General features: G+C 39.7%; 1 long non-coding RNA gene across 1 annotated transcript in view; it reads right to left on the bottom strand.

Moving 5' to 3' along the window:
- LOC145427673 (uncharacterized) overlaps positions 1-26751 on the bottom strand; it is a 41502-nt gene that overhangs the window by 14327 nt on the left and 424 nt on the right. The window contains exon 2 of the long non-coding RNA XR_013908220.1: positions 14187-14288. This is a non-coding gene — a long non-coding RNA (uncharacterized LOC145427673). The remainder of the gene's footprint in view (positions 1-14186; positions 14289-26751) is intronic.

The raw sequence follows: 26751 nt of genomic DNA, 5'->3' as shown, positions 1-26751 counted from the left end.
TTATAACTCTTCCATCACCTGCCTTCTGCCTCACATGCATTACTCAGGATATAGCGCAAATTGCAGCCGGCATCCATTAGTTCTTTTCAGGGTTAATATTGATGTAGATATCATTCCTATCTGCTGTGTCATTTATTTGAAATACTATGTGCGAGGAGTAGCTCCGGCAGTGAATCAAATCAATTGATAGAGCAGTTAGCCTTGCAGCCCGGGCTGCCTGGGAGCTGCCGAGCGAGCATGAAATATTATGGAGATTGTTCTTTAAAGTGATCTCTTCATCATCATTTGTCTGCAGCCTGGGTGATCCTATCCCCCACTCTGCTGCCTTCCTCTTGGGCACCAGCTGTCATAACTAAATCAGCCGGATAATGCAGTCGTGCGCACAGTTCTACCCCATGCCCCTGCGACACCCGTCTTCATCCCCACCCCTCCTCTCCACTCAAACATCGACTGCCTTCCTTCTCTGCTCCCTTCACCTTCTCTGTGCTGCAGCCACACGTGTCAAAGAGCATCCAGAGAGTCGCTCATCATCTCTACTGATGGCCCTCCTCTCTGGGGCCTGCTTGTTTGTGTCACTTCCTATGTGCAGGTCTGCTAGTTCATGTCACCCTTTGTAGCAGGGGAGGGCACGCCTGCTGTTTTACTTCATGTTTGGCTGCTTGTGACGGGCAAAGAGGTGTAGTACAGAGTTCAGTGACAATCCTCCTGTATGTTATGACAGCCAGTTGAGCTGCCACTCTGAACTATGCCGTAAGTGAATATGACGGAGACCGTTTTTATGGTGCTCTTCACAGTCTGTTGGGATGCGGCTGGATGACTGTTTTTACGGCCCATAAATGGAGTGGCGTGCATATTTTCTGAGTCATTAGGAGGACAGTCAGGAGACATACTCAGAAGGAGATGCACGCCACTTAGGCCAGACTGTTTACCATTGTAAAAACCTCATCACTGAGCCTCTCAGAATGATGTAAACTCTTACTCGGAGAACATTTCCATGTGTCAGTGAGAGATGAGATGAGAGGGCATCTTCAATGAGGATACTGAGAGGATACAAGGCCTTAGAGGAAAAAGCTGCATTATTCAGTGTCAGGACACCCAGAACCTGGAGACGGTCATGCCATCCTGATCAGTGCTTCATAGCCTACTGATATTACAGTCAACAGACAGGTATTGTAACAGTGTCGGCCTTAAACCTTTCCAAGACAATGTTCAGAGGATGCCAAAAATGCAGTTTCCTTAAAACGTCCTTCAATTTCTTATCAAAAAAGAAGCTTGATATTTGTTTTTCTGCTTTAGGAAAATGCTGACATTTCCATTAATGAGATCTGATTGTGGCTGACTGCAAAACAAACACACAATTATGCCATTAACCCAAACATTTAAAAGAGCTAGGATATTCACAGGCCAAACAGTATCAAGTCATACATTTATACCAATTATGTGCTGACAAAATAGGCGTCTATATTGTTGAGACAATGATGTCATACACAAGCCAGTAACATTTATATTTTCTAAACGAGTCACTCTAGGCAGCCTGGCCGAGGCGGTGACATCTGCATGACTGTTAGTCAAAGGAACAATGAGTGCTCTTAGCAGAGAACAGAACCACTATTTGTCACTGTATGCTGATAAAATTCATACAGGGGCATTGTATGGGCCTGAAAATGGATGTTGAATTCATTAATCAAAGCCAGATGGATTATGTGCTCTGTGGGTTATGTTCAATGGCTTACTCTAGGAGATACAGAGGTTTAAAAGGCCACAGTGTGTGCGTACATACACATTCACTTGTGTGTGTCAGTTCCCAATGAGTGATGATGACCACTGGCTCACCATATTGATCAGGAGAAGCCGAGGAGGGCTGTGAGATAGATAGCAATACACAAGCTATAGCATACGCATCTCCCCGTGGCTGGGGTTAGAAAGTTTGTCTTATGCTTGGTGCCCGTGAAAGCTGTAATTTAAGCTTTAGACTTAATAAAAGAAACATTAAAGAAAGTATGCAAGTAAGCTGGAAAACAAGTTACCTAAAAAAACAAACAAAAAAAAAAACCTAAATTAAGGAGGGAAAGGGGGATCAAGCAGGGTGCAAAGAATGCAGAGGTTAATAAATATAAATACCACTGAGACCACCCATCCAAAAAATTTAAGTTATGCACTCAGACCGCTGTAAGATACTGTTAGCATATGCTTTGCAGATGTAACCATCATTGAAGACCTTCATTATACTCGAAAGCGAGTTAGAGAAAAACTGTATAGTTACAGGAATCAGAAGGTGGCTGCCAGCTTCCTGTTTGTTCAAAAGATTTGTGGTCAGTTATAAAAACTGAGTTCAGTTTTTATAAATTCAAAAGAGCAACTGTAAGTAGTATTTCAGTGTGATACAGGATTGACATATAGTTATATATCTTTAAAAACAAACAAACAAACAAACAAACAAAAACAGTGAATTTCTTCAACTTGGATTTTATCCAACAAAGAATGATCTGGATACATTTATGTACGCTCCATGAGAATATTAAACAACCGCCACGCTGCCACACTAGAATGTGTTAAATTTGTGACTCATATTCCAACACCAGCTGGATGCCATCCCCACCCAGCAGCCCGACGCTGATTGGACAGGTAGATGTAAAGAGCATGTTGCTTCCCTCCGCAATTTTTCCACAGATTCAGCAGAAAGTATTTTATAGCACATTTTTTTGTCTCACCAATCCAAACAATGTGTGTGAGCTCTGTACCGTCACACACATGGCTCGGCCCTGGCTTGGCAAAGTGCATTTCTCTCTCTCTTTCGTCCCGTGGTTATTAATTATATAGATATTGTACTGGCACAGAGCAGAATAGGGCTGCTAGATAGCTTTGGAGGTTCATCTTAAGTCAGACTCTGAAGTTTAATTTCAGCGTTGGACTTTAATATCCCTTTGCGTGGTCCAAGTGGTGCTCTGTTCTTTCTCTGCCGGCAGCAGAGGGACATACAGGGCCCTGGCAGTAGGGGAACAGCCTATGTAGGACAGCCTCTCATGGCTCCCTGGGGGCAGATTTGTGCAAACTACACTACAAATTACACAGTGGGTTGCTGTGCACCCTGAGCCAGTGTAAACAACAACATCGTTTCCTCTCTTATGCTATGAATCAAACTGAACTTATATGACCCAAGACCGAGTCCACACCCATACTTTCTACGTCCTTCAAACCCTTTTAATGACACACCTACGTAGTAGTGTTTAACCCCGAGCTAGCTTCCTCTCTCCTCCCCCTCCCCCTGACTTCATTCATGAAAACTCCTCCTCTGTACGCCCCACTGCTCTCAGCGTGTCACACTCTGCAGCTGTTTCATTTTAGGAACTGGGGACTCCAGAAGTTTGCCTCGCAGCCACCAGTCTGCTCTCAGAGCCAAGTGGAAACCACAGCCAATACTTGTCCGAAGTGCTCTGGCAAAGTTAAATATAGAGCCCCTCAGTTGTTGTAAGAGATTTAATAAATTCCTCCTTCAAAGTTAGCATAATGCTCTCTGGTTTAAAAGACCAAAGTCCTCTTGCTTGTTATTTCCCAGGCCTATTTGTTGATCTCTCATTGCTGGAATATAACATTTCAGTAATGGTCTGCTGCAAACCAGCTGATGTGTTTAATAAACTTTACTGTGCCTCAGTCTGGGAGCTACCTCCCACTTAGTTACAGACGTGGAGGAAAGCACTGGGCCATAGCAGCTGAGAATAATTCATTAACACCATATATAACTAAACACCAATAATCAGTCACAGCTTAATATCCTTATCATTTTTTATAAAACAGGAAAATAAGACGAACCCTGAAACAAACAATTTCCTAACAATAATCACAGTATTATTATCAACAAGCAAACAAACTTTACTGACACCATAACTGATTTAAGCTGTCTTGAAATGCTTTACATATTGCATAAGGATTTTCCACAAAGGGGAACTGTGATAGATCCAAGATGTGTGGTGCAGTTATGAAATGGCTTCCATGCCAAGCCACGTGGTAAACAGGGAAATGCAAAAATCACTATTTTTTTAACAAACAAGGCAAAACCCTGCAGATAGCACAGCTGTTTTACTGAAAGTGAACATTTATATGTTTAATATTTACATTTAGTTCAACTCACTTTCAACTCACAGTTTGAAGTAACAGTTCATTTGAAGTAACACTGCATTTAAATAAGGTAAAGGAGAAAACAGATACATGTGCCTTTGCCGTACGTTTTCTTAGAACCCAGCAAATGTCATACTGGCTTGTTTTTCATTCCTGCCACATTATTGCTTATGATCCCTGCATATGTGACTCTGCCTGCTTTTCTGTGCATTTGGTACGACTGATTATTTTCTGAAACTCTTCAAAACTGTAACAAGGGAGTGCGTACAGTCGATCTGTATCTTCAGATATCGTTAGTAGGGGGCGGGCTGGCAGAGCCCTTCACCAATATGCGTACCAGCTGCAGGCCTCTGCCTGGCAGTGTGCTCTGCTTCAGACAGAGGGGGCTCTGTGGTGGAGGTCTGTGTCACGCCATCAGAATGTGTGGCAGCGTGCTGTGGGTCCTGAGAAAAAGCGCCTGAAGCTCTGCATTATCAGCTGGGTTGATAACAGCATGGAAACACTGAGGCCAACAGGAAAGACATGCAGGGATCCTTCTCAGACCTGGCCACTGTTCTCTTTTCACTGCCAATAACCCTTGACATGACTGGTGTTTAGAAACTCTCTTGCCAGGCTGTTAGCAAAGAAACTGGCCTGTGAATGCAGGTTAAGGAGACTCTGAGGGAAAATGTGAATGCCTGTGCTAAAAAAAACATTAAGGGATGATGTCATAAAGGCGCATCTTGAGTTCCTGTAAACTTTCATTTATTCGCACAGATATGGAAAAAAAGCACCATTTGTAAGTTGCTTTAAATCTTTTTCCCTTCATATTGTTTTTACTATAGAATGATGAGGTGTAAGGTGAGATTGGGTTTTAGAATCACATTTACACAAAGTTGAAGCAAAGTGTAAAATATAGATTAAAACATCATATAATGGTGTGACAGGCATATTGTTTAAATGCTAGTAACAGTAAAACAACACCAACGAATTCATATATTTTTTAAAAATGTATGAAGATTTAATTCATTATTGGTAAAATTTTGCAAATAGGTTGAGAGTGGCCCAGAAATGGCTCTAAAAGTGTCATACTTGGAATAAAAGAAGAAGAAAATCCCCTTATGGAAGAAAATAATAAGGTTAAATGGCCAAAGGTCAGTAACGTGATGGGATTAAGAAAGTGCATATAGTTCATGAAAGACTGCAACAATTTAAGAATAATGTTTTTCATTTTAAAACTGATAAGAATTTGGGTGTTTTGTAAATTATATAACAAAAGAACAGAAGAGGCAAAGGACAGAAAAAGTTTCCTGATGTTGAATGGCAGTAATGTTTGGTCCCACACGACAAGTTTGCACTCGAAAGTTGAGTGGGAGCAGTCAGCATCATTGATGGTGTGGAGGGGCATTAGTGGATATCTGTGAAGGCACCATTAATGCTGAATGATCTAAGTAGTTTTCTGAGCTTTTCATACTCTCATCAATGTCTTTTGAAGAACTCCCAGGTTATTTCAGCTACACACCTGGGGATTATATAACACCACATTCTCCGTGGCTCCAGAAACAGTTTGGTCTGGCTACAGACCAGACCTGTCCCCCACTGAAACGATCTGGTATATTAGAGGTGGGAAACTATTTTCCCCATGGGGCCACAACTGGAACCTAACATCTACTCTTACAAGTAGTAGTTTATAAAGAGCTAAAATTAATATTGAGCAAAATGGAGTTCATCTCATCTGTGTGGTCCTCCACAACAGTCCCAGGTTCTTATGGGATCCTTTGGAAAAATTAAGCGCCAAGCCCTATTTTAGACAACAGAAAAAATAGCACAAGAGAGCATGAACAGTCAAGATGTAATACTTCTATATCAAGTAAAAATTTTCTTTTATTGTTTTTTTTTACACTTTACAATATTTTTTAGAACAGAGTGTATATTTTTATGTTTTCATTTGTATTTATATTTTTAGTTTTTTTCTCACATAATAAAATAATCTGTGAATTAACAGGATATGCCCACACACCATGTAGAAAAACACCTCCATACCACTGAGCCTTCTTCATGTTGTCTGCACATGATGTTACTTCCATGCATAAACAGGTAGTCAGGGCGGACATGTGAAAATAGGGCTTTAATTAATACCATGTTTAATTTCCCCTATCCCCCTTACCCTGCCACACATCCTCCAGCCACACATTAACTTGGGGAGAAGAGCCGAACAAAACACCCCTCTGCTCATCTCCCTCCCATCTCTTCCTTCTCAGAGGGGAAGAGTGCAGATGTGAGCAGGGTCAAATAAATAGCCGCGATTCAGCTGCAATTCCACTTTGACATCCACTTAGCCTCAGGTTCCCTCTGCCAGCAGCCACCTGTTGCTCTTCTTTAAACACTGCCTGGTGAGGAGGAAGTTTTCTCATGTGGAACTGAGCCCCCTACCTCCCCCGAATATACTCCCAGGAACTGTAATGGCTTAAATAAAATTGTGTAGGACCTTGGAAGCGTCATTCAGGCCTTTTACATGCTTCAGAATAACCCAGACAGAGGAGCAAAGAAAATGGGGAAAGAAGGGGGTGGGGGTTGGTGAGTAAAGAGAGATACAGAGATTCAGCCATGTGGCCAGATGCTAAGACCATCAGGTCTGTGTGTGAACAGAGCGACAAGAGGGATTTACTGTAGTCTACAGAACTGGATATAAAGTAGCAGGATTCAGACATCTGGTGTGATTTTGCTTGTTTTCTAAGGCAAAGTCAAATATAAGAGAAGAAAAGAATACATGAGTTGTCATTATATTCCACAATAAGCAGCTCTGTGTTTAGCATTTCCACAATAAATCTTTGGAAAAATGGCAGTTATTTTATGTTGTGCTAAAACATTGCAGGAAATTGCACTGCACTGGGTTTAAGGTTTTATAGATCTGGGAAACTATGCATCGGTAGCGTCACGTTATATAAACTGCTCCTTTGATCAAACCTAATTATACACATGCAATTACCAAAGTGAAATTAGCAACATTTAAATGCATCCATTTACTTGATTAAAGTTAGATGATGAGAGTGAGATAAGTGAAGACCAATACTCGAGGAGATGAAAGCAATAGGTCCAGATATTGGGTGTCAGGTGAAGTGCACACAAACTTGGCAAAAGACTGTGACACAAAAAGGAAAAAAAAAAAAAAACACAGGTAAATAAATGAAGAGCGATGACCGTGTCACATCCTACCCGTCGAGCTCGACTGGGTGTCGTGTAAAGCTTAAAGCTTCGCCCCAGAGTGTCGTGTGCTCCCACATGGGTCCTGCCACAGATGCACAGGGCCTCTGGTTACAATACTGAGAAATCCTGCCTGCTCAGACCCAGCTCTATTACTTAGGCCGGAACAAAGATTCAAGGGTAAGTGCCTACCTGAAGTAAATGTAGAAGCGGCCAGATTTACGGAGCTCAAATGTGTCAAAGAGGATCTCTCTTATGTATGATGCATTGCTGATAAAGCTAATTATGATCCTTTTAACAGCGCTACTACTGCTGTGGCTTTGTCAACCTGGAGAACAGGTATGTTACCAAGTGTCCTCATGTTAACTAGTACCACGAAGGAACAGGTGCCAAGCAGGGAGAAAGCAGTCAGAGACAGGTCTACCGTGTTACTGAGCCGAGCTAAGTCTGTCCAGCCTCCTCTGGATGTATGACTGAAATACTGCTACTACTAGCTGGGGAATAGGAAAGCATCTGTCACCCCTTTTAAATCCCCAAAGAAAAGTAAACCAGGTCCAGAGTTTCATTGGTAGTACTCACACAACAGATGTCTTAAAGCAGTCCCAGGACATTCAAGCATTTAGGAAAGCACCTCTGTCTTAGCAATAATTAGCCTAAATGGATCTCTTTCTCCATTTCCCTCCTTGTCTCCTTGCCTCAGTCTCTTTTCAGGCACTGATATGAATAATGATCCAGGGGGTTAACAGCAGGTCACACGGAGCTCCATGTCTGCCACGTTATTCATTTGGTGCAATGAGAAATTGATCACATTATTGTGTTAAGAGGGACCTGATTCGTTATAATCAGCCCAGTATTGGCAGGACTGGCCCGCGGGCCCTACTATTACATTAGGAATGCTCAGGCAGCCATAGGTCAGCACCACTCAGACCATTTTACAACTTCACATCACCTCCTTGACCTTTTAATGACCACTGACAGAGACAAAAGAAAAGCAATATATGACAGACCAATATTAGCTGCTGTTTAAACTCCATGCATCTTCAGGGTAGAAGGAGATTTGCTAAAGGGGCACAGGGACGGTTGTGTCCCCCACAATTATTTAAGTGTGTTTTCAGGCAACTAAACACTGTGCATGCGTGTGCAAGACTGCCCTACACGCAACACTCGTAGGCCATGACCTAAAAGCTATATTTCTGTCAAAAAGATTGACATTTATTGGGGAGGTCATGACAAAATTAGCAGAAAGTCAATCATTCAACTATTTAAAAAATGTACAATTTTGAGTAGTGGGTGCTTTAAAACAGTTTCTTTGACTGTTTGCTCCATTTTCCAAATGAATGAAAAACTGTGTAAACGACCAGGTGCACTAACCCATTTCCCCCCGAGGTTACATCATGCCAGCTCATTAATCAAATGAGTCAGCTGCTCTGTTTGCACTGGGTCAGAATGTATTGGTTAGTGCTTGTTGATTTAACCATAACACCTCAGCACATAGAAAAGGCCTTGGATCTAAGTTTAATCTTCAACAAGACTTCATGATGTTTTATTTCATCAACAGCCACCAATCAGTTTATCATCTAGTGTGCTTCACTCAAAGCTGGTATGTGTGTAACTTTAATATTGTTAGTAGGTTATTACACAGGTTGCTCCCTGCACCTTGCTAAATAGTGGTTTTACAACATGTCAGCGAGCTTGTGAAGTTAAACTTGCCCTTGCAGGGAGGGCAAATAAAGCGTAATCAGAATGGACACACTGCATTTACATTAACAGTCTGATTTTGATTTTGATGGAAGACATTTGCCAGTCTGTTAATGTTGGCACATCTTTAAGCCTTGCAAAGTGAGAAAACCATCAGGATAAACATTTATGTCAAGCCTACCAATAATAGCTGTTTAAATAATGACCTTTTATTTTTATTGATGAAGTAACTCTTTTATGAGCAAACCTAAATGACCAAGCTTTTACCTGTCTACAGCTTCAGTAACATTTAAACTAATTGCCTTTGCTTAGGTAAATATTAGATCTGTGCAAGAATAATGAATCCAGGGCCTAAAAACATTGTGGAATTAGACCTCGTTGGTAATAGCTTAAGGGCCATTTACAAAACTTGGGAGATGGCTTCTTTTTTTCCTTTTTTTTTCTTAATGCAAGCACCACGTCACAATGCAGATTTTGTTTTAAGTGCTTAATTTCTTGTCAAAGTTCCTAGCTGTGATCATTTTCTTTAGTGGAGCCATTTTTTGAATGTAATTAGCATTTAAATCAAATAACACCACCGTCGCCTGAGCAAAATATTTCAGTATGCTTTCCACCTCTGGAAAACACTTCTTACTCTCCCTGATGCACGCTTTCATCCCCCAACTCCCCCCAGATTGCTACGGCTGTTTACAGTGAAAAACATCTGCATTGAAATTATTCCACTTCCTGAGGCTTGAATAAAATAAAGTCTCTACAAAACAACAACAGGAAGAGGGCCATTTTTACAATAGCTGTGTTTAAACACGTGCACGAATTTGGTGACGGCTGTGAGCACATACTGTGTCGGCTGTGTCGGGCTGATGCAAAATAGCACCCTATTTACACATTAGCAGAAGATGAAAATATCTGTCTGCTGATTTTTTTTGTTTAGTTTTCACCGTAAACTGGCGAAAATAATTTACATTTTCATCTGTCAGTTTTCTCGCTTTTAGGCACACTAAGCTATAGAGATTTTTTTTTTTAAATCTGTAGCATTCCATTTTTTAAGTGAAGTCGTTAAAGTTAGACAGTTTTGATCATTAAAAAAACATCGATTTAAAAAAAAAAAAAATTGTAAAATTTGCACTTCATAAAAATTGCCTAACATTCTGCACAACTGAAAATTGCCCACTTAGGATTTAAAACTTAAAATGCAGCATACAAATTTGACAACATTTCTTCTTTTTGTTCTTCCTCTAATTTCTGGATCAATTTAACCCCAAGACATTCGGCTTCAAATAGGAAAGAGAAAAAGCTGCAATTTCTGGTTTAAACAATCCTTGTCACTCTCCATGCTGCTCAAAACTTGTTTAAAAATGTCTCAGCGTCACCCTGAAATGTTTACACAAGGAGTTGTGCATGCAGAATTAATCTTACGGGCTTACAATTAAGACATTGAAGAATTTCCCTCAACATGAGATGAGGCTGGCAACCTCATTCTCTCCCCTAACAGTAGCCTTGAGAAAGTGTGTGTACATAAACCTCCTGTGGTTACTCAAATGTTGTAAACTGTATAACTAAAGCTTAGGCCTCATTCATAAGCTGTTTACCTTGTCGATAAATCACGGCGTCCCTCGAGCGACAAGTAGTGACAGGACGCTGAAGAGAAGAAGGATGGATTTGAATTGTTAAACCTGAGCCAAAGTAAACCTGAACGGATAGAAGTCAGTTAACTCTGAAGGTTTTTGTGTTTGGGTTGTATTAGCTGTAACTAGGGAAATGGATACTTTAAGTCAGAGACAACAAACAATATTTATCTGTTCAAATAATTACATTAAAAAGCCTGTTATGTGTTGGAGCACAGGAGAAAACAGAGTGCTGGCCAAAACAACACAGGTGTAGATTTAAGTCATTCAAAAAGTTTGTGAGCCCTCATCAGTATTAAACCGTTAGTCAGAGAAAAATTTTAAAGTTGTATTTTAAGACAAGTCACATTAAAAAGTGTTACAATTTGACAAAAATAAGTAATTAAACAAATTATAATAGTAATTAAATTGTTTTTTCCCAGTTGAATTTTTGGTCAGTAACTGGTTACAAAAAAAAGAAGAAAATTCATACACAAAACACACATTAAACTAAATGAAAAACCCAAAATAAACAGTTAAAAATTAAAAAAAAAAAGTGACACACAAAAGAGAAACAAAAAAGAATGAATAGAAAAAAATACACATAACTTTAATGTAACCCTTTACATGGAACTTTCGGTGACTACATACTGACTGCTTCATCAATAATCTATAATCTTGGTAATCTAACCTTTTATCTGGCAATGAACCATATTTGGTAACTTTAGTGGACAAAAAACAGCCTCAATTTTGTTTTATACACACTTTTTGGGAAAAAAAAATTCACTGTAGCACATTTATGGTATCTTTATGGCCCTGGACTTTTAAGGGGAAAAAATTGGACAAATACAAAAAAGTCCTGTAATACAAGAATAGCACTAGAGTTAAAATTGACAATTTTCTAGTATTTTCATGAGTGCCCTATAAAGGGCTGAAGTACAAATGTAACTAGTAACTTTCTAAAGCTGTCAAAGTATTGAAAGAAAAGTGCAATGCTTCTGCACAAATATTGAAAAGTATGCATAAAATACACTAAAATGGGATTTAATTGTCCTGAATTGTAATTGTACTGAAACACATTACTTGAATAAATACACTCTACAATACCAGTAAATATAGCAAAAGCAGATTAATAATTAATCTCAACTTCAAATTTGACATCATTGCGTAAAGAAGATTCATTCAGTACTTATTCAAGGGAACACACATTCACAGGCTTACTTACTCATCATATTGAGCTGTACAAATGCCGTTTCTGTTGTCCCACCACTTTGTTTCACTGCATTACACTTGAATGCTCTCACTGTTAATCAAAGCACCTTCTCGTGGCTGTTTACGCTACAGCTTTTTATTCCAGCATCACTGCTGTGTTGCTCACACACTAATGGCTCTGTTGTTGCTTACTGCATCTCAGCTTGTCGCTTTTGTGTTGCCCAACACAAACAGTGTCATGTTGTTATTTATTTATTTATTTTTTTACCATTACTGCAACTTAGAAAGTGCTTTCAGTCAGATAGTGTGGAGCTGAAACAACAGGTTACGTGAGCTGTTTACAAGCTGCTGAAAGGGCCTAACAGGTTCTTCATAGGGGGAACTTTTCTTGCTAAGTGAGACAACAGATTACACTTTGGCACATTTCTCGAGAGACTGCAGCCTGCTCCGCACCACAGCGCCACATTCCTCATATCTGTGAGTAAGTGTTCACTTGATACCCTCTTCAAAAGGGTAGCACGGCAGACCTGCACCACATATTCATGTCTTTACATAGAAATCTACCTTGAGCTACAGTATATCTTCTGCTACATTTGCCAGGAGACAGTATGTATTGTGTACTGCTGAATTAAGTGTATATTAAACTGTCAGTAACATAACTACGCCCACGTCCAGTTATTGACGCACAACAGTATCATATCTCTTTGTATCCTTACACTGTGTCTCAGTTACAACTCCAAGGAGAAGCACATGCTGTGACAGAAGCCAACACGGTCACGACACTGAACCTCTTAGCTACAGACAGTGTCAAGGGTCAATTTGTTTCTCTGAGGGTTTCCTCAGTCACCTTCAGTACCTCCACCTAGGATCGATGATGCTTGACTCACTCTGAAAGTCAGTCAGTAAGCAGTGTGAAAGCAACTAGCAAACAACAGTTTTGTAAAAAGAAAAGCCTCATTACAGGATACAAAAAGTCTAATCATCAATATTTCAGTAGCAGGTATCACTTCTTAAAGCTGTTTTTTTGTGTGTGTTCAAAACAGATCTCACTTCAGGTTGTTCTTCTTACTTTGAGAGTAAATACTGACTAGGATTACTGTATTCCAATAATTTAGCCCATATAAATAAAATTATTTGCATTTTGTTGTATTATTTCATCTTCTGTACTTCAGCAGTACTTTCAAATGCTGTATCCTCTATCCAAGCATCTCTAGAGTATCAGTAAAACCTCTGAATAATATATTTAATATTATTTAAATATATAATATTTTAATATTATTTCAGTTTAAAACATTTTCCATGTACTTATATGATTATTACCTTTTATTTGTCTTTTTCAAACAAAACACATGCAATACCTATATTTGTCTGTTATTGTGTAAATACTTACGCTATTGTGTACTTCACACACATGGAGAAATGCCAAACTGCCTTTCATTGTTCTTGTAACAGTGACAATAAAAAGCTATTCTATTCTATTCTATTCTATTCTATTCTATTCTATTATAGTTATAATATCTTCTATGGGACCAAATCTCATGCAACTGGGAGCAAAGGACACTGTTTTTTTTTTTTTTTACTGGATGTGAACTTAATTTTAATAAATGTTATAACTTACAGCAAATTACCCCAAATACCACTTAGCTATGAGTTGTGGACCACTGGGGGTCCCCAGACCCTACTTTAAGAACAATTGTCATAAAAATCTGTATGCAAATAAATATAAGATAACTAACCTATACTGTGTCAGTTAATCTAGAGACCAAGTTAACACAGAGGATGAAACGCAGCCCATGGTAGCAGTTATTAATATGGCATGTGAAAACAATTTACTACTTCCTGTAGTGAATAGTGTCGTTGTATTGTTTTTCTCATAATACATGTTATTTAAGAAAAAATGTAGCCCAAGTTCAACAGTAAATTACAGTATGAGAGAAAAAAATCCAGTGAGCTATATAATACATATGAAACGTAAATATTATTACATCTTTTCTATTTCCTTTTCCAACTGTGTAAACAAAACCATCAGAAATAACAGAAGTTTGTCTTTCATCTAATTTTAATGCTTTACCTAAAATAAAGGACACCTCTTGATTACTTGCAAGTAAATTGAATATGTATTTATCCTTCAGGTAAGCAAAGCAGGGTCATATTAATCCCTTGGTATATCTGAAATAATGATGTTAATTGAGCTGTTTCACAACTCTTCACAAAGCGTACTGCTAGTAGAAATGTATGGCCATGTATTATTCTTGCAATGAATATCTCCTTTTGGAAATCTGCCCCCCAGACTTCAGAAATTAACAACTGAAACCTCAGTGCAGCAGGCCTGCCGCTGTGTGTGTTTTACACCAGCAATAATGCAGTTTTTACCTGGTAAGGTCACCCTGTAGTCCACTTTGAGTCTGGCAGAGTCGAGAAAGAAGATATCCAGTCCAATTTACGATGGGCCAGCCCAGTAAACCTGGAGTCAGTCTGCAAGTGAAGGGTGGAATAAAAGAGTTTCTCAGGTTTAGAAGGCCCAGCTGAAAGCACTAGAGCCCTTTCCCACTGAGAACTGTACCTCTCTAAATTACACTGACACTGCTCAATTAATCCAGGAGAATTGTTTCAACTATACAACACCCAGCTGGTTCATTTGCTATGAAGGTTTCTCCCCACAAAGAGCACAATTTAAGTTTGGAGGTCACAGTTCAGGATATGAAAGAATATTTTAGGAACAAATAAATATTTAAAATAAACACTTCATTTTAACTATGGATAAACAAGTTGAATTACAGTCAGTGTTTATCTCTAAATACCTGTTATTGCAAATTATAGGATTATAGGAATTACTTAACAAGCAAAAGTGCTTACAAACACTCTTTCATTATGCATGATATCACTGAGAAAGTATGTAAGTGGAAACGACTAGTTTTACATTTTTGGTCATGGAACTCTATGGCGGCACATGGCCCCTTTGTCTGAGTGGGATTATCAGGAGCGAGCGCTCACAAAAGGAAATGCTTGTGGAGCTACAGTAACAGAAGGATAAAATCAGCCGTGTGATGATTGGGGTGACACATTTGTTTGGCTGTAATGAAAATAAGCCCATTGATGGTGCATTCAGTCATAGGCCTGAACCCCCCCGACTCCACATCCTGTCTCTTTATCCTTCATACAAGTGGCAGACAGATAGCGGCTCGGGGGATATTGCCGCAGCCACTGGGTGTTTGTGTGTGTGCAGAGCTGTCAACCTGTCACTTTGAATATACCGCTGATGTGTATGACAGAGTTGTCTGTGCTGCTTTCCACAAGCTGATCAGTTTATGTAAATCTGAAGACTTTAAGCACATTAAACACTACACAGAAGACACGCTTTAAGAACAAGTTAATGCAGTGCTCTTCTTTGAAACTTTGCTTGTTGCTGTAGGTAAATTTCAAAAGCTGAAACTAACAAAATAAAATGAGCAATTCCATAGAGAATACACATACAGATTAATACATTTAGTGTTTGGTTTTGTGCTTTTCTTTTAATAGTGTTTGCTGATCTAACCGCAAATCCTCCAAAATATCAGACAGTCCAACTTATTTAAGTTCAGCTTTATTTACTCTAAATGAGCTACAATTTAATTCATAGCTGTTTTAGTATGAGGTTAAATGAATCACAGCACAGAAAACACACCCATGTAAAATAGTAGGTAGCACTCTGGCACAACTCTAACATGTGAGACATTGCAATTAAGTAAAAGTATAAATGACACAGCCAAGTAGAGGTTTTGGGCCTTCTCGCCATCTATATCACCACCTTCTTTTTAAGCCATGGCAGAGGCCTACAGTGCAGATAAAACGTAAGGCGAGATGGTAAATCCAAGGCCCCCTTGAAGTGTTTGATCTCCGGATAGCGTCTGTGAGTCACCCCTCTGTGTGTGTTTCAGACACTGGGAGTAAGAGCACACATATACAACACATATCTCCACCAGGAACCTGCCCTCAGTGTACCACAGAAGCAACTGGATGACTTCAGACTCACTGTATCTAAATCTACACTGCACCACCAAAGCCCAGGGCTCAGACATGCCACACACAGGATTCAAATCTATGTCCCACATGCACATGTTCACACTGCCAAATGCAGCTGTTGTGTACAGACTACTGAAGTGGCTCAGAGAACATGATAAAGAAAGCAGCAGGCATTTATCTGCAGTCCTTGATCTGGTCTGGTGCTCTTTGAGGAACAAATCTCTGCTTTTTGCATTGCTCATCCATATTGGAACTTTACATCTCTTCCACTTATTCAAGAACACATAAATTGCGGCAGAATAAATGTTGTGTAAAACTTCAAAAGAAACTTTAATAGAAACTTTGTTTTGTTTCAGATTTTTAAACATTTTTTAAACAGTTTTTATAAAGAAAACATTTTGTCCATCCAGCCATCCATCTCCTGCTGCTTATCTCTTGTTAGGCTTCGCCTAACAAGAGAAGCCCACATCTCCCTCTCCCCAGCCACCTCCTCCAGCTCATATGGGGAAACACCACCATGTCCCAAGGCCAGCTGAGAGATGTAATCTCTCCAGCATATCCTTGGTCTACCCTGGGGCTTGCTCCTGGTAGGACATACCCAGAATCACACACACACACACACACACACACACACACACACACACACACACACACACACACACACACACACACACACACACACACACACACACACACACACACACACACACAAAACTGATCATTCATCCCATGGCCTAGAGTGCCCTAGTGCCTCGTGCACTTGAAAATCCTTATGGTCAAACAAGGTGTTTGTTATAAACTAACTGTGATTGGCACAGAGGTCCAATAAGAGAACAACACTGGGGTTTAGATCAGGCAGACTCTTCCTCCTGATCACACCATGCCAGATTTTACTGTCTTTGCCAACATGAGTGTTGAATTCTCACAGTCGGTGAAGGGATGTCCACTTGTGGCATCCTCCAGCACCTGGTGACTGAAAGAAGGTTGGGTACTCTAAAATGTCCTTTAGGACATAAGTGCAAAAGTCGGTCAGGGCCTGCTCCCTGACCCAAAAGCACAAGGAAACAACCACTGGGGAAAACCCCAATGTACAGGCAGCAAACAGAGTTGATACAGATTGGAAGAGAGACTAGTACCTCTGTAGGAAACTGGTTCCATGACCCAAGCCATGCGTTGAGTTTGCCAAACTATAGCTAGCTGGTATCTCTAAGTCTCATGGACTAGCTCAGGTTTTTTCCAAATCAGATAGATCAGGGCTTGGCAACTCCAGGCATCAAGGGCCCTGTAGGTTTTAGATGGGTCCTTGATCCAACACAGCTGATTCAAATGGCTAAATTACCTCAACAGCATATCTTGTATTTCCCCAGAGCCTGTAATGAACTAATCATTTGATTCAGGTGCTTTGACCCAGGGTGACATATAAAACCTGCAGGACACCGACCCTCGAGGCTTGGAGTTGCCCACCCCTGAGATATGATGGATCCTTTTCATGTTATAGGAGGTAGTTTTCAAAAACTGGGCATCAGACTGTCCATCTCCACTCTTTACTGCCACCTGAAACACATTTCACCCCACTGCTACAGCACCTTCTGCAGGTTGTGAGCCCACAACAGGGGTTGTCATCTTCTCTTCTGGCTGAATCCAACTGGGCCACAAGGGCTAAGACCCAGCCACCAGATCCTCTCCCTTAAGCTCCCTCCCCTGTCCTTATTCCAGGGTGTGCCCCAGTAACCCTGTGGTGGCAGGATATAGTAGTCTCTTGGTCATTTCTTCATTGGAACTTTGTGAATCGTTCTTCATCTGACCCCTTACCCAGAATCAAATTGCTTTAGGAGGAACCTATCAGGGACCAAATCTATCAATACCCTAGTCCCTAAGATCACTGGGCGACACACAACTCTTCACCACAGCAACATGGAAATTCAGGGACAGGAGAAAAATTGGTATTTTCTGTCTACACAGGGGCTTTTAGTCTAGATTCTAAATAAATAGCAAATTAGTAGCAATTTGCTACAGAACTTTTTTGATTTACTACCGGATAAATTCTGGCGAAACTGAAGGTTGACTTTCCTTTCTAAAACAATGACCAGTGCTCACGGTAAAGAAAACGCCAGTGTTACCCAAGAGACTGACACCAAGAGATTGTCGTTTGCATTCTGCCTCCTAGCCAGATTACCATGAAGGTGAGCTTTTTCTGATGTTAACCTAGTGTAGTGTGCCTAAACAAGACCAATTAAGTAAAATTATTAGTAAGGTGGCAGATCAGATAGAAAGACTAATGCTTAAATATAAAAAAGTGCATAAACACTGTTTTTTCTGATTGATATGATTGCTGTTTAATTAATATTCAGATTTAATAACAAACAATCAAAAACGTAACATTGGAGCAAAATTATACACTTTAAACCAAAGAATTATATAGTTAGCATTAGCATGAATCACTATCACAGCAAAAGAAAAGAACAGCATTTTTAGAAACTCCGAAGATGTAAAAACTTGGCATCAGAACTGAAATTAAAATAAAGGTATTATTAAACAATTTCAGCTGTTCACAGCTTTTCTGTTCACAAGCATTTCAAAACCACAGCCCTCACTTCTCCACCCCCAAAATGTCTGGGAGCGCTCTGACATCGTGTTGGTGGTATTAGGTGTTACACAGGGGTCCATTTCCCTCTCAGTTGTCTGAGTGGAACACACCCGCTGTGGCAAGGCTCCCCCTCGACTCCATGTGTGACAGTAATTTTACACAGCCGGGGACCTTGGTCCCGGAGGTGGGCCATTAAAGTTCAGGTGAGGTTAATTACAGAGAATTGTTAAGCCTGCTGCTGTGCGCTGGGCGGGTGGGAGGGATTTGACGCCTCCAACGCTGATTTCTGTGAGACACGGTTCTACCGGCTCCACGGGTGTTCAGCAGCCGATTTACACACAACACCTACAAAGCGCCAATCATTCACTGAAACAGCTCGAAATTAAAGCCCACAACACAGCCACATGAAAATACTACAGCTTGTTATTACACTCGACGTATAAATTACCACACACGCCATGCAATTCCCCACATGAAATACACAGAAATTGAATGTAACTACCTCTACATAAACAGCCAAATTTAGGAAAATTATTTTGCATAGAGAATGCAGTCTTTAATTTCGACCAAGAGGTTCTATTAAACCCGAAACAAGCCAAAAACAGGAGCACGAAAAAAGCAAGAAAAGAGCCTCTCGAAGATGCAGTCTGCTCTGTTTGAGTAAGGACGAGATTATATTGGATTAAAAGGGATTTTTGCAATGCAAATGAATGCACCTCAAATCAATAAGGCCTGTTCTACTCAATATACAAACTAATTAAGAGGTAATACAATCAAACCTGAATAAAATAGATTGTGCAGCTTTCTCAGAAAGAAATCCAATCAAACCTTTTTATGTGAAAAGATAAAATCTAAAGCGATCTTTCTTTGTACGAATAATGACCTCGGCTTTGTGTCCATTTAATAAGGAAAACTTGTCTTAAGAGGTTACGCTCAATGTGCATATTCTAATCAATATGAATTACATAGGGTTTTATCTATGTTATCTGCTCCAGACTGCTAAGCTAATTAATGTTTTATCGAGTGTTTTAACTCAATTATTTCGCAAAGTCAAAGGGGTTCAACACAATTTTCTATGAGCGGCCAGAACATTTTCTGTGGAGAGGAAGTAGTTGAGTTCTGCAGCCTTTGAAGGAGACACAACTGCTATGAAGCATGCTTTAACTTAAAAAAGTAGTCAGTTCAAATATATATGAATTTACAAAAGAAGTTCAGGTGCAAGTGGCTTTTGGCAAAGCATTTATTTGTTTGTTGAGCACCATTCCTCTCTGACACTTTGACATACATTTTGTGTTGGATTTTCCGGGTATCGTTGCTAAAGTTTGGATGACCCCCCCCTCCTCTTGCGCTTCATTCCAGCTGATTGCTCATTTTCTAATGTTAATGGTGCTAGGCTGGGGCTAGGGTTTCTCCCCTGTCAGCTGGCTACTGGGGCTGTGGGACGGATCTAATGGGCTCTGACAGAAGGGAACTGATCTCATTCAAAGGGGATTTGATATGTGGCATGAATGTGGTGACCCTCAATGGACATATTAATGACCGTTATCATTCACAGACTTTGTGCCATTCATAAAGCCCCTTTCTATTGGATGCGGTGCTGCGCCAAATGCCATGACTTATGGATGAGCTAGCCATATATTGTTTTCACTGCCTTTTAGGTAACATGTCAAAGTGACTCAGAGCTTTGCTCCGGTGGCTGTGGCTGGCCGAACGGTTTGAGCAGCATAGGGCAGTAAATAATAACGTGGTGGGTGTTGTTTACAATTCAATTACAACCACATGCAGGCAGAGAAAAAGACAAAAGTCTGAAGTCACAGGAGACATTAGTGTGGAGTCACAATGTCAATATTTAGCTTCACCTCAACTGCTATTTATGACTGAGGTGTTTCTTCAAGCATGCAAAGTATTGTTTGTGCTCATTTCTTATTTTCACTGCCTCCAACCCAAAGTATGAAAAGTAGAAAAATAGAGAAACCAAAGGAAGGTTTTCTACAATAACCACTAATATTGATACACGTTTGCTTGCCAAAATGACCAGAAGAGGGGAAAAAGCCACTTAAGGAAAATTTGCAGCTTATGATATAAATGATGATAAACATAAAAGATTAATTATATACACCAAGGTACTCATATCCTCCCAGCCAACCAAGACCATAATATCATGAGAAACATGGACCAAAGGAAGAGAAAAAAAGGTTACAATCAACATGTGGACGCTTTTGAATAAACAAGTCTTAAAAAGGCAGAGAGCTGCTGGTGCACAAAATGGAGCAGCCACAATTAAATGTCTCCGGCAGGATGCTCATCAGAGTGTGGTTTTCCAAAAAATCCTAAACAAATCTAGAATGTCTATAAATGGGAGCACCAGGCTGAGAAAAGTCATATTCATCCATATAAGCATCTGGTGAAAAATGAAGATGACAGATTTCTCAGGGCAACCACTGTAGAAATATGTGGATGAGGGGCTGCAACTTGAGCTATTCTTCCTGGTACCTGGTTAAGATATCCGTCATGAACCCATGTAAACATCAAAAGAACAACAAATACATAATCCAAGGCTTATATGTTCAAGCATGCGGTATTAATCAACAATCAACGAAAAAATATCCATCAGCTGTCATGTGGATATTTTTTAATGCATTTCTGTCTTTTCTTTTTTTACATAATGAAAGCAAAATTAAAGTATGCCATGAAAATGTGTGTGTTCTGAAAAAGTAAAGCATACCATACAAGTGGTTACTATTACAAATTTATCATTAACCCCTAATTTTAGGGTTACTATGATTAATTATAAGCATATTCCAAGTGTTCTCTTTCCCCCTATTTTCCCTGCATGCTCTATTAGCAGAGCTGAGGTGCAGCAGCAGCAGCAGCTTGGGAGGCGCGGGGAAGTGTTTCTTTCTTGACAGCTGCACAGGAAGTCACATCCCTCCACACGTCGAGGTGTCACCAGCATTATTTTAACATTTCCAATTTTAATCTCAGATTCCTGCCATGTGTCAACTTCAAAATAAAGTTCCACTCCTGCATTCCCCTCTGACTCCTAATAACAATCTGCCGTATGGAGATGCCACAAAGATGCCAGGTTGCACTCAGGTCCTTTGTTCTGCTCCTTTTTTCCCCCCCACTGTTCTCAAAGGTTCATGAAACAAGATCCGTTTGAAGTATGTTTCAAAGCAAGATGCAATGTTCAAAAATGATTCAAAGCACATGATTTTAAACACACGACTGGGTTAAATGTACCATTTAATTACATGTTTACTATTAGGAATGGATTAAATATGGTTGATAGAGTAATAATAGTACTCTAATTAGCATCTGGCAGTGATGGAAAATATCAAGCGAGGTATTTTATTAACTTCTTATAGTATTTCTATGTATTGTAACTCTATTAGATTTAGATATATATTAATAAGTTACTGTGAATTTATCATAGATTAAATTATAGAGCTACAAAATTAAAATTTTACTTAGATATTTTGAAAAAACTTTGATAACAACCCCAAAATACATGCTAAATAAAATAAATAAAATAATAAAATATTGTGATAAGTTACATGTAATGAGTGCTTTTATTTTCATCACTTTTAGGGGTAAATAAGTTACTTTACTTTTTACCAAATTTCTGAGAAAAAGTGCATCTAAAGTGCAACTGTGTTGCATGTTTTCTCACAGAACTTTCACTGACAAACAAAATTAAATATCATAAAGCAGCAAAACCTTCGCCAACAAAGCGTTTGTCACTCCAGACCTGAGGCAGCAGGACATTTTCGCCTGACTTCTTCCGCAGCCTGGAAAATCCTCCCCACATTACGACTATTGTGAGAGCTACTTTGCTTTCACAGTCCAAAGATCAAAACAGCAGCCATGTTTTCAAGGAACAAATGTCTTACCAGCTGGGCTGGTGTGAACACAGATATAATGCTGACAGGAAGCCGAGGCAGTCACTTGTAGAGCCAATTATGGGCAGAGCTGTGGGGGCAGGTTTACAAACACTGCTTTTCTTGTGTCGCGCTACTCTGAGGTATATGATTAACTTCCTCACCAAAAGTATCCAGGCAGCGCAGAGTCTGCCCTCTTTGTAGGTGGCAAAGCTGGTGAGTCGTGGCACAGCACAGCCACCACTAGACTACCAAGAAAAACAACAAAAAGGAGGCAGCGCTCGAAAGCGTTAATTTTGTTGTTTTTATTACTAACTGTACATCCACGTGCTTTGACTTTTAATGGCTCTTCTTTAGGACATATTTAAACATTTGGTTAGGTTTTACAGCATTGCTATCACAAGGAGAATGCAGGTTACAGGCCTCTCCTGAAGCCGCAGAGGCTTGGCGTTCTCCATCGGAGTCAGGAGGAATTCAAATTGACCCATCCGATGAAAATTCCTTTGCTTCTGGAGAACTAATTACAGGCCGTACTCATGAATGGAGGATGGAGGAGCAACTTAATTAACCAGTCTCCAGATTACCCTGTATTATTCCACTGCTGCCTTCCCCCACCAAAATAATTTTCTAGACAATCGCAAGACTTTTCCTTAACAGTTGCTCTAAAATTAAATTAGAAAAAAGTAAATCCCTGGTGTCCAATCAGTGAATCACCATAAGGAATGTCCACAGTATGTGCCTCCTCCCATGTGGCATTGTCGGGGTGGCAGAGCAGGGTTACCAGCAAACAACAGTCTTTTAACTATCTGTACTCTAGCAGCGCTCCTTCACTGTTGAATTTAAAAAGTTCCTTTCACCACATCTGCCCTATTTGTGCGGCCTTTTCTTCACCTGACTTGCTCATGAGATTTGCTTTATCTTAAAGGTCATTTCATTCAACTGGGCAACAAACAGAAGTGAATATAACCGTCCCCGATCTTTCCTTTGCAGAATTCATGCTTGAGTTGTCTCAAATAAAGAACGTCCCTGCCAGCTAGAAGAAGGAGCTCACAATCTGGGCAGCTCTATAGAAAAGGTTCCCTGTATCATACAGTACCCCTTTACAGCTCTACATTTCCATTTAATGACACCCTACATATTAACCCTGGTCAGCATCCAATTACACAGAATAAGTGAATTATCTGCACCAGCATGCAATTTGAAAATGTTTTTTGTGCAATGCGGGGACAAGGGGGCGTACAGGGGCCCCTTTTTTTCATCAATCCAGGGTTCATTAAAGTGCGAGCCAGTGAGATATTTTGAATTAATTAACTCTAAATACAGGTGATCCCCCCCCTCCCCTTTTTTAACACAAAACCACCGAGATTCCCTGTCATGGAGTGTTCCAGGGGTATAGAATGACACAAACACAACTGATTTGATGAGCTTTCCTCCTCAGGCCAGCACTGAACCAAACAAACTAGCCAGACAACCAACAGAGCTGCATTCATATTTAATTACAGCCTGCTAACATCGCTGCTGGATAACGTTACACTCAGAAAAAAAAGGGGGAGATAATTGCTATAAAAACCATAGTGGGATAGTTATTTCTTCTTGTGTAACCTGGGAGATTCTGCATTTTTCATTTTGGACACACAAAGTGAACTTTTGATTATTGCATCCAAATCAGATAAATAGAGTCAGTAAGGTCAGCACACATCTTTCATTTAATGGCATGTAAATAACACCAGGTGGTGAATATTAAGTATCAAACGTAGAACACAGCACTCTGTGTCACATGACCCACCTCTGTGGGTGTAAAGTCACTGCTGGCCTCCCAGGCGACAAGCATGTATATGTGTGTGCTTGTTCTAGTGTGCGTTATCGTGGACACAAGAAGGAGGGTTGAATTAGCCGAGATGACCAGATGAGAGCTGGCTGAGTCCAGCCATGCCTTGTCAAGTTGTTGAACGCTGCTCTGTCCAGCCCTTCTGACTCATGGCGGAGCAAAGAAAGACACCAGCATGAAGTGGCAACCTCTAAAGCTGAAAAATACTGCCAATGTGTTTGCACCAAAAACTGCAGTTTCCCAAATGTCCACTTGAGGCAGTCGCTAAAATCAAGACTCCAAATGTTAAAATGACAAAGTTTATAGCAGAAATTTGGTCTCTTTAGCTAATTTCACTTTTAAAACAGTAAGAAGTGGTCTGATTAAAATGGCTTAAGACTTAAAGTAATGCATTGCAATTGAGGTGGCTACTATAGCTAGCAGGTAGGTTCCAGCTAGATTGCTTTTTTAAAAATCTAACGTTTTTCATTAATTAGACTAACAGTCCCCAGGATTTTGCAATCCAGTTTTAATTAATGAAAATCTATTTTTTCTATGTTACTTAACACGAATTACAGGTTAGCTCTCCATGTCTGTGTTCCACCAATACAATGCAATAGATGAGAACGGCTTGCTAACCAAGTTAGCTGACAAAACAAAGCAATTTTTGACATCAAGATGGCTGCGTCTAGCTTGTGTATATAGTCATATACATCCATGTCTGTAGTCAGAGAGACTACCTTACCTGTTTCCCTGTTTCGCTCCATGCAATGTTAGTAAAAGAAACCAAAAAGAAAATATATATTTATATCTATTTCTCTCTGTTGTTTGATAGTTGTACATTATCCACATTTCTTAAGATGAGTAGTCAAATTTAGATATGACACCATATTGCCAATGCAGAGAGTAAAACAAAGTAAGAATCAGGGTTTACCATCAGTCTCATCATGCGGTTTGGCATTTGTACAGATTTTTAGCAGTCACACTGACCGAGTTCCATCATAGACAGATAACAATATTCTTGTTTTCTTGGGTAACTGTCTAGCCACTTCCCCTTTTTTGTTTTTGTGCTGATTTTCTTTCATAGTGGTTTTCTTTCATTCACATCTGTTATAAATTCTGATGTCAAATATTAGACCTAATTGAATACAGATGAGGCAGGTTTAAGGAAACACCATCACCTCCAAAAACAACAACAACAACAACATTAAAAGAGTTATTTGATCACAAAATAATCCCAATGCATCACAGACAGAAGGTAACAGTTAATCTGAAGGTGAAGGTTATCTTTTGTTCTTAAGAAATTAGCTACTCTGAGCTGCCTGACTGGTTAATATGGAGTATTTCTTAGGATAAGTAATAAGAGTGTGTTATCTGTTGTATTAAATTATTAACACTCTTTGTAACAGGCAAGTAGCTGACAGTTCATGTGACAGCTAACAGATACATTAGCAGTCTTACGTTAGTGTTCTTATATATAAGAAAGATAACTGTCAGAAAGTGTTGGTATCCTCAATGTGGAAATAAGACACTATGCACTAACATACTGCTCTACAATCATACAGAACAGTGACTTCACTTACAGCTGAGAGGTATGAGACAAATTAGCAAGCGCAGACACACATGCACACAATATACGTATGCACACACCTACTGAGCATCATAGTCTCTTGGCACACTGGCGCCTGTCACTCAGCGGGGTCCTGGAATATGCGCCGAGCCATCGACAGGCGTCTGTGTCAATGCCTGACAAACCTCAAGGCACCAGGCTGTAATTGGAACGACTGGCCTAATCCTCAGATCAAGACAGACTCATTGACAACCTAAGCGGGCAGCAATCCCAACAGTGCCTTATTAGTGGAGCTGGCCCCTTCACTGGGGGCACTGATGTCATCGCTGCCTGCCAAAAGACGCTTTCTTGGCCATTTAACAGAAATGTTCAATAATGGAAGTTTGTTTTTATGTTTGCTCTACACTTTCATACACGTTTAGAACAACAACGGAATGGCTATATGCCCCCCCCCCCCCCCCCCCCCCCTCTATATTTTAAGTTAATAACCGAGGAAGGCTGAGCAAAATATTCATTATATGTCTGTCAAGGGTGGACTTTCTCTGGTATGATTATGGTGTGAAAAAAATAACAAAAAATTGTAAATTCAATTTAAAAAGTGAATTAACTAATAAGGGAAAATTAATTCAACATAAAAATCACTACAATTGACGGTTTGGCCTTTGCAGAATATGATGTTTTAAACATTTAACTCTGTTGGTGTAAAATCATGTTTAAAATGTAAACTATGCCAAACTCCTAAAAGGAAAGATTTAGAGAATTCATGAAAGCATTAAAACTTCAGCCAGAATCTGCTTAGCTTAACCTGCAAGAAAAATAGAAATCATTAGAAATGCCTAGCCTCCACGGTCCAAAGGTAACAAATTTGTTTACTAGCTCTTTTGAAGCTCAACTCCCTAACTAAATATTAACATATTACCTTATATATATTCGTGTTTTTTGAGAACTTTCATTTGTTTACTGATTTGGCTGTGCTTATTTTAAAAAGAAAAAATTAGACGGCTTTGTTTCTTTGATATACAGCCGACTTTAACATTCATTTTGGCTGCTGTAATACAGTTATTACTAGGTACTGTGAAACACAGAAATTT

This window comes from Astatotilapia calliptera, chromosome 1, assembly GCF_964374335.1.
Source record: "Astatotilapia calliptera chromosome 1, fAstCal68.1, whole genome shotgun sequence".
Taxonomy (NCBI): Eukaryota; Metazoa; Chordata; class Actinopteri; order Cichliformes; family Cichlidae; genus Astatotilapia; species Astatotilapia calliptera.
Note: the sequence above shows the minus strand (reverse complement) of the source record. Positions and strands in the feature narration are given on the sequence as shown.